At 40.3% G+C, this 7,674-nt stretch overlaps 1 pseudogene; it reads right to left on the bottom strand.

The window, feature by feature from the left end:
• Nucleotides 1-340: 340 nt before the first annotated feature.
• LOC121139536 lies at nt 341-828 on the bottom strand (annotated as a pseudogene).
• Between the last annotated feature and the right edge of the window lie 6,846 nt (nt 829-7,674).

Here is a 7,674-nt window from a genome sequence, read left to right as displayed (position 1 = left end):
CAAAATGTTCTCATTCTGGAAAATTCTGTGTCTCTTCACTTTTTGCCTGTGAACAGCCCATAAAATCTCTTCTGTTTAACACATAGTCATATCATAATTTATTGCCACAGATTGTTCTTTTTGTTTTTAAAAGAAAAGGCAGGTCAGTGGTAGTGGTCCCTTGCAAAGAGCTGGTCACTTCATGATGCACTGTAGTTGCATGCTGAATCAGCGCCATTTTATCCCCAGTGGTTACTTTAAAATGCTGATCAAGGCACTGTAGGACTTTGAGGAGGAAGCAGACTAACAGACACTCAGAATAATCATTTATGTGGAAGACTGCAGACTGATCTCTGTCATCTCAGCTTCCTCCAACTCCAGGGATTCTGACACAGTCAGGATGTGGTAGCAACACTGTGTCTCTTGCACAGAAATAGACTGCAGAGTCCTCAGATGTCAGGCTGCTGAGCTCCATGTAGGCTGTGCTGGAGGATGTGTCCCTAGTCAGTGTGGCCTTGCCCTGGAACTTCTGATTAAAATTAGTACTTCCACTTCCACCATAAATCCAATCCACTCCAGGCCTTTTTCAGGCCTCTGCTTCACCCAGCTCATATAGTAGCTAGTGAAGGTGTAGCCTGAAGCCTTGCAGGACGGCTTCATTGAGGTACCAGTTCTTACCAGCTCAGCCCTAGACTGCTGCAACTGGACCTGGGTGTGGACACCTGTGGAGAGAAAGGTAGACTCAATGTCACTGTCACCTGAGTGCATGGCTCCTCCTCAAGTCTGGAACTTGGAGCACTTACCTGTAGTGGCTGTCACCAGGAAGAAGTTGATCCAGCTCCATCCCATCTTCAGGACCTGTGTGCCCAGTGACTGTTGAGAGGACACTGATCATATGTTTTTGTTGGTGTAAAGGTCACTGTATTAACCACCATTGATTCACATGATTTGCATATTCATGAGCAGGGTACTTCTTAGATAAGGACCTAATCCATCTGGTGGAGGAGGTAAAGGAAACTTGGCTCAGGCAGCTGGAATCTGAGCTCCCAGTCCTCATCCTGTCTGGGGAAGCAGCCATTGCTGAGACTCATGGGACCCTGTGGATATAGCATAAGCCTAAATTCTCAAATTACAAATAGAATCTCAACCTGAGAAATTAGTTAATTTCCCTGACAAATTCACAGGTGTTGGTAGGAATGAGGATAATTGTGAAGGGAAATTTCAAAAACTCCTAAATTGGGAGAATTATCAGTCTCCTTTCATATATAAGATATTAATATTTTCTTTTTCAGGAATTTGCAGGTTTGTGTCCCTGGTGGCTATTGAGTGAAGCCTTTTCCATGCCAGCTGCTTTGGTTTTTCCTCACCAGTTGCCTGCACTTTGGTTTGTTGTAGTTCCCAAATAACACACAGGACACTGTATTAATTATGAAGCTGTTGGTATTGCTTGTTTCTTTCTGGCTAGCTCTGACTTAAATATTTACCCCACAATTGTTAATCTAAGTATTTCTATTACCAGAGAAAGGGGTCCAGACTTCTTACCCCTATGGCAGCTACATGATGACTCCCTGTGTTTCTCCTTCCCAGAGTCCTCCTGGAATCCTAGTCCCACCTATCTTGCTTCGCTATTGGCCAACAGTGCTTTATTGACATATAAACAGGACTTCCACATCATGTCCTCTTTTCTGTCTAAACAAAAAGAAAGTTCTTAACTTTAACATAGTCAAATTATATATAACAGAACAGCTATCAAGCAAGAACATAGTTACAACATTTTTTTCTATCAACATTCAGCAAGATTTAAAGAAAATGTCATCCATCCCATCCTTGTGAGCCCAAAGTTCTACATGTAGCTTATCTTTTATCATAACTAAGGAAAATTATGATTATAACTATCTGTCTCCAACTCTATCAAAACCACAGAAGGATAATATATAAACACTAGGGTTGACAGAGACATCTTGCTATCTGGACCGTCACCCGAAGTTCCTTTGTAATGTTGGGTCATCCATCTTCAGTCCATAGGCCACAGTGAATCTGGAAGGCTTCTCAGCAAAGCAGGAAATTTCAAGCTGTCCATCTGCATTGGCAGTGTGTCAGTGATTTTCTGTGTCCTGCAGCAAGTCTGGCAGACTCCTACATGAAGCAGGAACCCTGTAGGACAGTTTGAGTTCAGCAGTCACTTTCCTGTGGGTCCTGCATGTCCAGTTTATATAGCAACAGGCAAGCTGTCCAGGCAAGAGCAGTTTCTTGCCCAAATGGTTAATCTTGCCATGTTGAAAGCAAACTCCATAACAAGATGCTTAGATGCCCATCTTCCTCTCAGATGTAATTGGTGCTGCCAGTAGCAGACATTTCTCCTTGTCAAGAAAAGCCCTAAACCATTTTAAATGCCATTTTCTGAAGGTTTTTGAAAGGTTTGAAGACTGTCTATCTATCTCAAATATATCTCTGCATATCTAGAAAATCTAACTAGCCTAACTATAAGTTCTGGCTATTATAAGTAACTATCTATAGGCTGTATTTAATTATATGTTACATTTTAAAAGACAAATATGAGCAAAATACTTAATCAAGAGGAGAAATATAAGCATCACAAAATTGACCTTGAATTTTTATCAATAAATGAAAAACCATACCAATACAAAGTACTTATTTCCATACCGTAATCCCCTTTTACCATTAAAAAGAGATTGTTTGTGACAATTAACCAATTATAAGCAACCCCATGAAAGTGAAAACAAAGATTTATAAACAATAGGTGATTTGGACATCGCTCATTCCAAAATGCTTCCTGCTGAATGGGAGCGCTATTTATACCATGGGGATCACGACAAAACTCAGAAACTTGTATAAGTCCTTACTTTCAAGGTCTGTAAGTCTGCATCATCCGAGCTGTCTCAATTGTTGGAAGACCTGGCACATTGCTTCCGGGGGTCTTGGTTCTTCAAACCACAGAAGCCTGGAAGGAATCCACAGCTTTCCATTTTCTGTAGAAACACAAATGAAATATCTCTCCAAAGTAACATATCCTTATACTGAAATTTTGGATTCAAGGCATTTTTAAAGATATAATTTGAATTACATCAGCAGCATTTATGATGTATACATTAGTAGTTTCTCCTTCTTTAGCAATCAAAAAACTGAAAAACACTATAGCATACAGTATCCAGACTTTTTGTGAATTTACCATGTTTATGTGGCTTAGTTATTTATGTATTATTTCTCCATTTCTTTTACTTTTATTTATCTATTAATCTATCCTAATTCCACCCATCTTGCTTCCCTATTGGTCAACAGTGCTTTATTGACATATACACAAGATTTCCCCATCAGGAACCTCTTTTTCTTTTCCTGAATTATTTTCTATTTGCATATCTGTTTGCTTTCAGTACACAAAGAGAAATGCTGTGGCATTCTGGTAGGAATAAAGAAAATATCTGAGAGGAATTAGGCATAGAATCTCATCAGAATACTTTTCATGAAAACATGTTTTACAAAAATCCAAAATAAACAATTATTTAAAAAGCAAGAAAAAGAACTCTATGCATTATTCATCAATGAAATGTTGATGTGTGTGAAAGTTGTTGACTTCATATATCAAATGTATCAGGTGTTGTTCAGATAATAGACTTTCAGAAGGGAGTCCAGAGAAGCTGTGGAATTCCCTCCAATCCTCATATGATTTCAAACTTACTAATTACTGCATCCATTATGCCCCCTGCAGTCCTTACACTTATATGGTCCTGTCAGGTTGCTGACATTAAAGTTGTCAGAGCTTCAGTCATCTTGTGTCTCCTCCTTCCTGGCTTGTTTAAAATTCAGTTTTCAATGACCATAATCAGGAGACCCTGGCTTGGTTAGTAAGAACTGGTGGTTACAGGTTTATATCGACTGGACTCATGTTGTTGTTGAAGAATTATTTCCACAATCAAAGCAGAAATAAGTCATTTACTATTGATTAAATATTGTTCATGCATTGTAAAGGGCAGCTTTTCCTTGCTAGCCGCTTTGGTTTATCCCCCGCCAGTCGCCTGGGTTCTGCCACTTTGTAGTCCCCAAATAAACACACAAGACGCTGTATTAATTATGAAGCTGTTGGCCTTGCTTGTTTCTTACTGGCTAGGTCTGACTTAAGTAATTACCCCATAATTGTTCATCTAAGTATTTCTCTTACCGGAGAATAGTTCCAACCCTATGGCATTACATCTCGAACTCTCTTGTGTTTCTCCTTCCCAGAATCCTCCTGGACTCCTAGCCCCACCTATCTAGATTCCTATTGGCCAGCAGTAATTTATTGACATATACACAGGACTTACCCAACATTGCATGTATACTTTTTCTTCTGAAAACCTTGGAGATAGTAGAAGTTAACCCAAAAATTCTTGATGTCCCAAGTGTTCTCAACCTGCAGCTACACTGTGGTCATCACTTGTCACTAACAACCATGTTGGCTGACCTCACATTTGTGTCAGGGCACATACAGTGCATCCCTTGGTTTTCACCTTCCCACTGTGATATTCATTGAGCTGTGCTTGTCTTGATATGCATAATTTCACATTCTGTATTGTATTGGTTCACTAAAACTTCTTAAACCGTAGCAGAAGTCACTGTAATGGTATCCAGATAAGGGTCAGGCATAGAAAAGTAGGTTTTCTTTTTATTTTCTATATTCCTGAAACATGTTGTCCTTAACCATAAAGCAACACCAACCCTCACTTCTTCCATGGATTCTTCTCTAATTCACAGGCAAACATTCCAGCTTTCCAGCCTCAGCTGCATCAAAGAGTTCACAACAGTGATCATGTAGGCAACAAGAACAAGAAAACAGAAGCAAAAATCAGAAAACTCAGATAAGGAACTCTGCTGCCAATGGAAGGGAGATACAACAAAGTCCTTAGATGGCATCACCAGGCAAGTGCACAATGGTCACTCAGATTTTCTACAAGATGGGGTGTAAGAAACAACTTCAAAGGAATCATTGCATGGGACATTGGGTTGCAAACAATCTTAACAAGATGCAAATTTCCAGTATGATTATGTAAAATGTAAATTAAATGTACTTTACTAGAGAGTATTAACACAATGCACACTGGAAGCTGGAGACAGTAGACAATTTGCTTTCTCATCTATGCGAGGTAATAACATTCATTCATGGAAGATCAGCATTTCTACTTCACATGATGAGAAATAAATACACAGGTTTTCAGATTATTTAAACATCCCTGTGATTTCCACCAGAACTTTTGTGTATATGCCATTTGACAGCAATTGGCAAAGAGATACTTTAGATGTTCCATGTGGAAATGAAGCATGCTTTGTAGAATGGAACCTGTGATAGAATATGACATGGCCAAGGGTCCCTAGAAGATTATTCGAACAGGAAGTGGGAACCATATATTCTAAAATGTAAATAGACATACCTTTGTTACAAGGAAGTACATGGTGTCAGTTCACTATTGTCTATTATCTGAGGGCCATCTAGTGTTTCTGAGTAGCTTCAGCAGCTCTTAAAGTCTCTTGTTGTTCCCAAGCTCCTGTGTAGGGAGTTTTTTGTCTGACTTCACACTGCAGTCTCATCCCATGTCTCTGGCACAGTAAGTAATGGGAGGTGGTTCATTTAAGAACCTTTGGTTGTAGGAGGTGTCCCTAGTAATGATGCTGTTGGAATTCATCTCCCAATTATAAACTGTGTTTCCTGCAGTCCATAGTAGGGTACACACTTCTTGTTGACACATTTAAAAAATAGTAACTATCAGTGTAAACACATGATGTATTTATTCATACAATAAATGTGATGTATTTGTTCATAATGCAAATTAAAGTACAGTTCATACACTATATCCCAGAATTGTGAGTGAGTATCAACTTCACAACAAGAATTATTATAACACAGACATGTGCAGTTGAACTCAGAGAAATACTGCCACACCTTATGGGGTGGGTAATACAGGTAGAGTGATGTGTGGACCCCCTACAATCTGTAGCACATTCCTTAGTCAGAGCAGTAACTACTTCCTGTCAGTACACTAGGAAGAGCAGTGACATACAGATATATCAGAGGGTGGAAAGAATGGAACACCAAGAGTAGAACTTACTTTTTAATGGGAAAGTTACTGCAAAGCCAAGGTCAGCTGACTGTCTAAAAGATGGTTACATTAAAAAAATATTCTAAGATGAGAGAGGTGGCTCAGCTAGTTTAGGCTAGAACCCCAACCAAAAATGAGACAAAATATTATGCCATATACTGTCTGGAGACTCGTATCAAGATTCAAACAAATGTGACTTTACAAAAAACAGCACTTTTTCATCAGAGAGAGAAAACACCCACTGTGTTCTCTGTGATCAGGGAGTGGGAAGCAAAGGCAGAATAAACAAGATGTTTTTCCCTGCTCTGTAGTCTTAGAGATCCTGGGATTGGTGAGGACCGAGTGCCCCATGCTGGCCCAGAGCTCCTCTGCAGGGAGGTTTGTGTCTCAGCTCATGCTGAAGTCTCCTCACTGTGTCTTGCACAATAATATGTGGCTGTGTCCTCAGTGGTCACAGAGTTCAGCTGTAGGAAGAATTGATTCTTGGATTGTCTCTGGTGGTGAAGTTGTGGTTCATGAAGGAAGGGTTGTAGTCTGTGCTACCACCATTAGTTATGTACTCCATCCACTCCAACCTCTTCTCTGGGGACTGCCTTATCCAGTGCCACCAGTAACCACTGGTGATGGAGTAACCAGTGACAGAGTATGCAAGGGAAAGCGATTGTGAGAGTTTCACCAGGCCAAGTCCTGACTCCTGAAGCTGGATCAAGGACAAGACACCTTCAGAGAAAAAGAGTCAATTCTGTCAATCACATGTTTTCACATCCCCTCATGGACACATGTATGAAATTGTTACACTCACCAGAAGGGCTGTCACCAGGTACAGAAGACCCAGGACTGTCATCTTCTAGGCTATACCCCCTTTTGCTTAGAATCCAGGCAACTGTGAGAGAGATGTGATCTCCCAAGGCCAATGAGAGGACTTAACTTAGAGCTAGAAGATGCATTTGCATGTGGAGAGTCAGCCTAGTCTTCACAAACCAGAAGGGTAGATACCACCCCGTTCCCTTATTATAATGTGGACACCATTGCTTCTGACACCCTAGGTATTATAAGTCTGGAATAGACAGCATGGGGACTATAGTAATCACAGGAAATACATTTTGTCATGCCTCCTCCTTCACTTCCTAGGCCACACTCCCCACCAAATTCTGCTTTTTTTGCCCCTTTTTGAATTTTATAATTTTCATTTTTAATAATTAATTAATATTTTATATTCCAATCCCAGTCCAGTGCCCACCTGCTCCAGTCCCTGTACCATCTACAATTTGACCATTGAAGAGGGTGAGGCCTCGCCTAGGAAATATAATAAGCCTGTCCCATCATCTCAATGAGGCAGAGCCAAGGAGGCTCCCCACCACCCTGCACCCCTATGTCTAGGATGGGCAAGGTATCTATACATATTGAATGGGCTTCATTAAGTCAGTTTGTGCATTAGAGTTGGATCTCAGACCTATTGCACATGGCCTCTTATACTTTGTCACCTTTATTGAGGGAATCTTAATCTGTCTTGTGCTGGTTCCCCATTTGTCAGACAAGATCGGTGGTCTCTCACAAGCTCAGGACAACTGATTTTGTGAGTTTCCTATCATGGTCTTGACTCCTT

The sequence above is a fragment of the Mesocricetus auratus genome, unplaced genomic scaffold, assembly GCF_017639785.1.
Source record: "Mesocricetus auratus isolate SY011 unplaced genomic scaffold, BCM_Maur_2.0 Super-Scaffold_15014, whole genome shotgun sequence".
Lineage (NCBI taxonomy): Eukaryota > Metazoa > Chordata > Mammalia > Rodentia > Cricetidae > Mesocricetus > Mesocricetus auratus.
The sequence above is the reverse complement of the archived record's forward strand: the minus strand, read 5'-3'. Positions and strand labels throughout refer to the sequence as shown.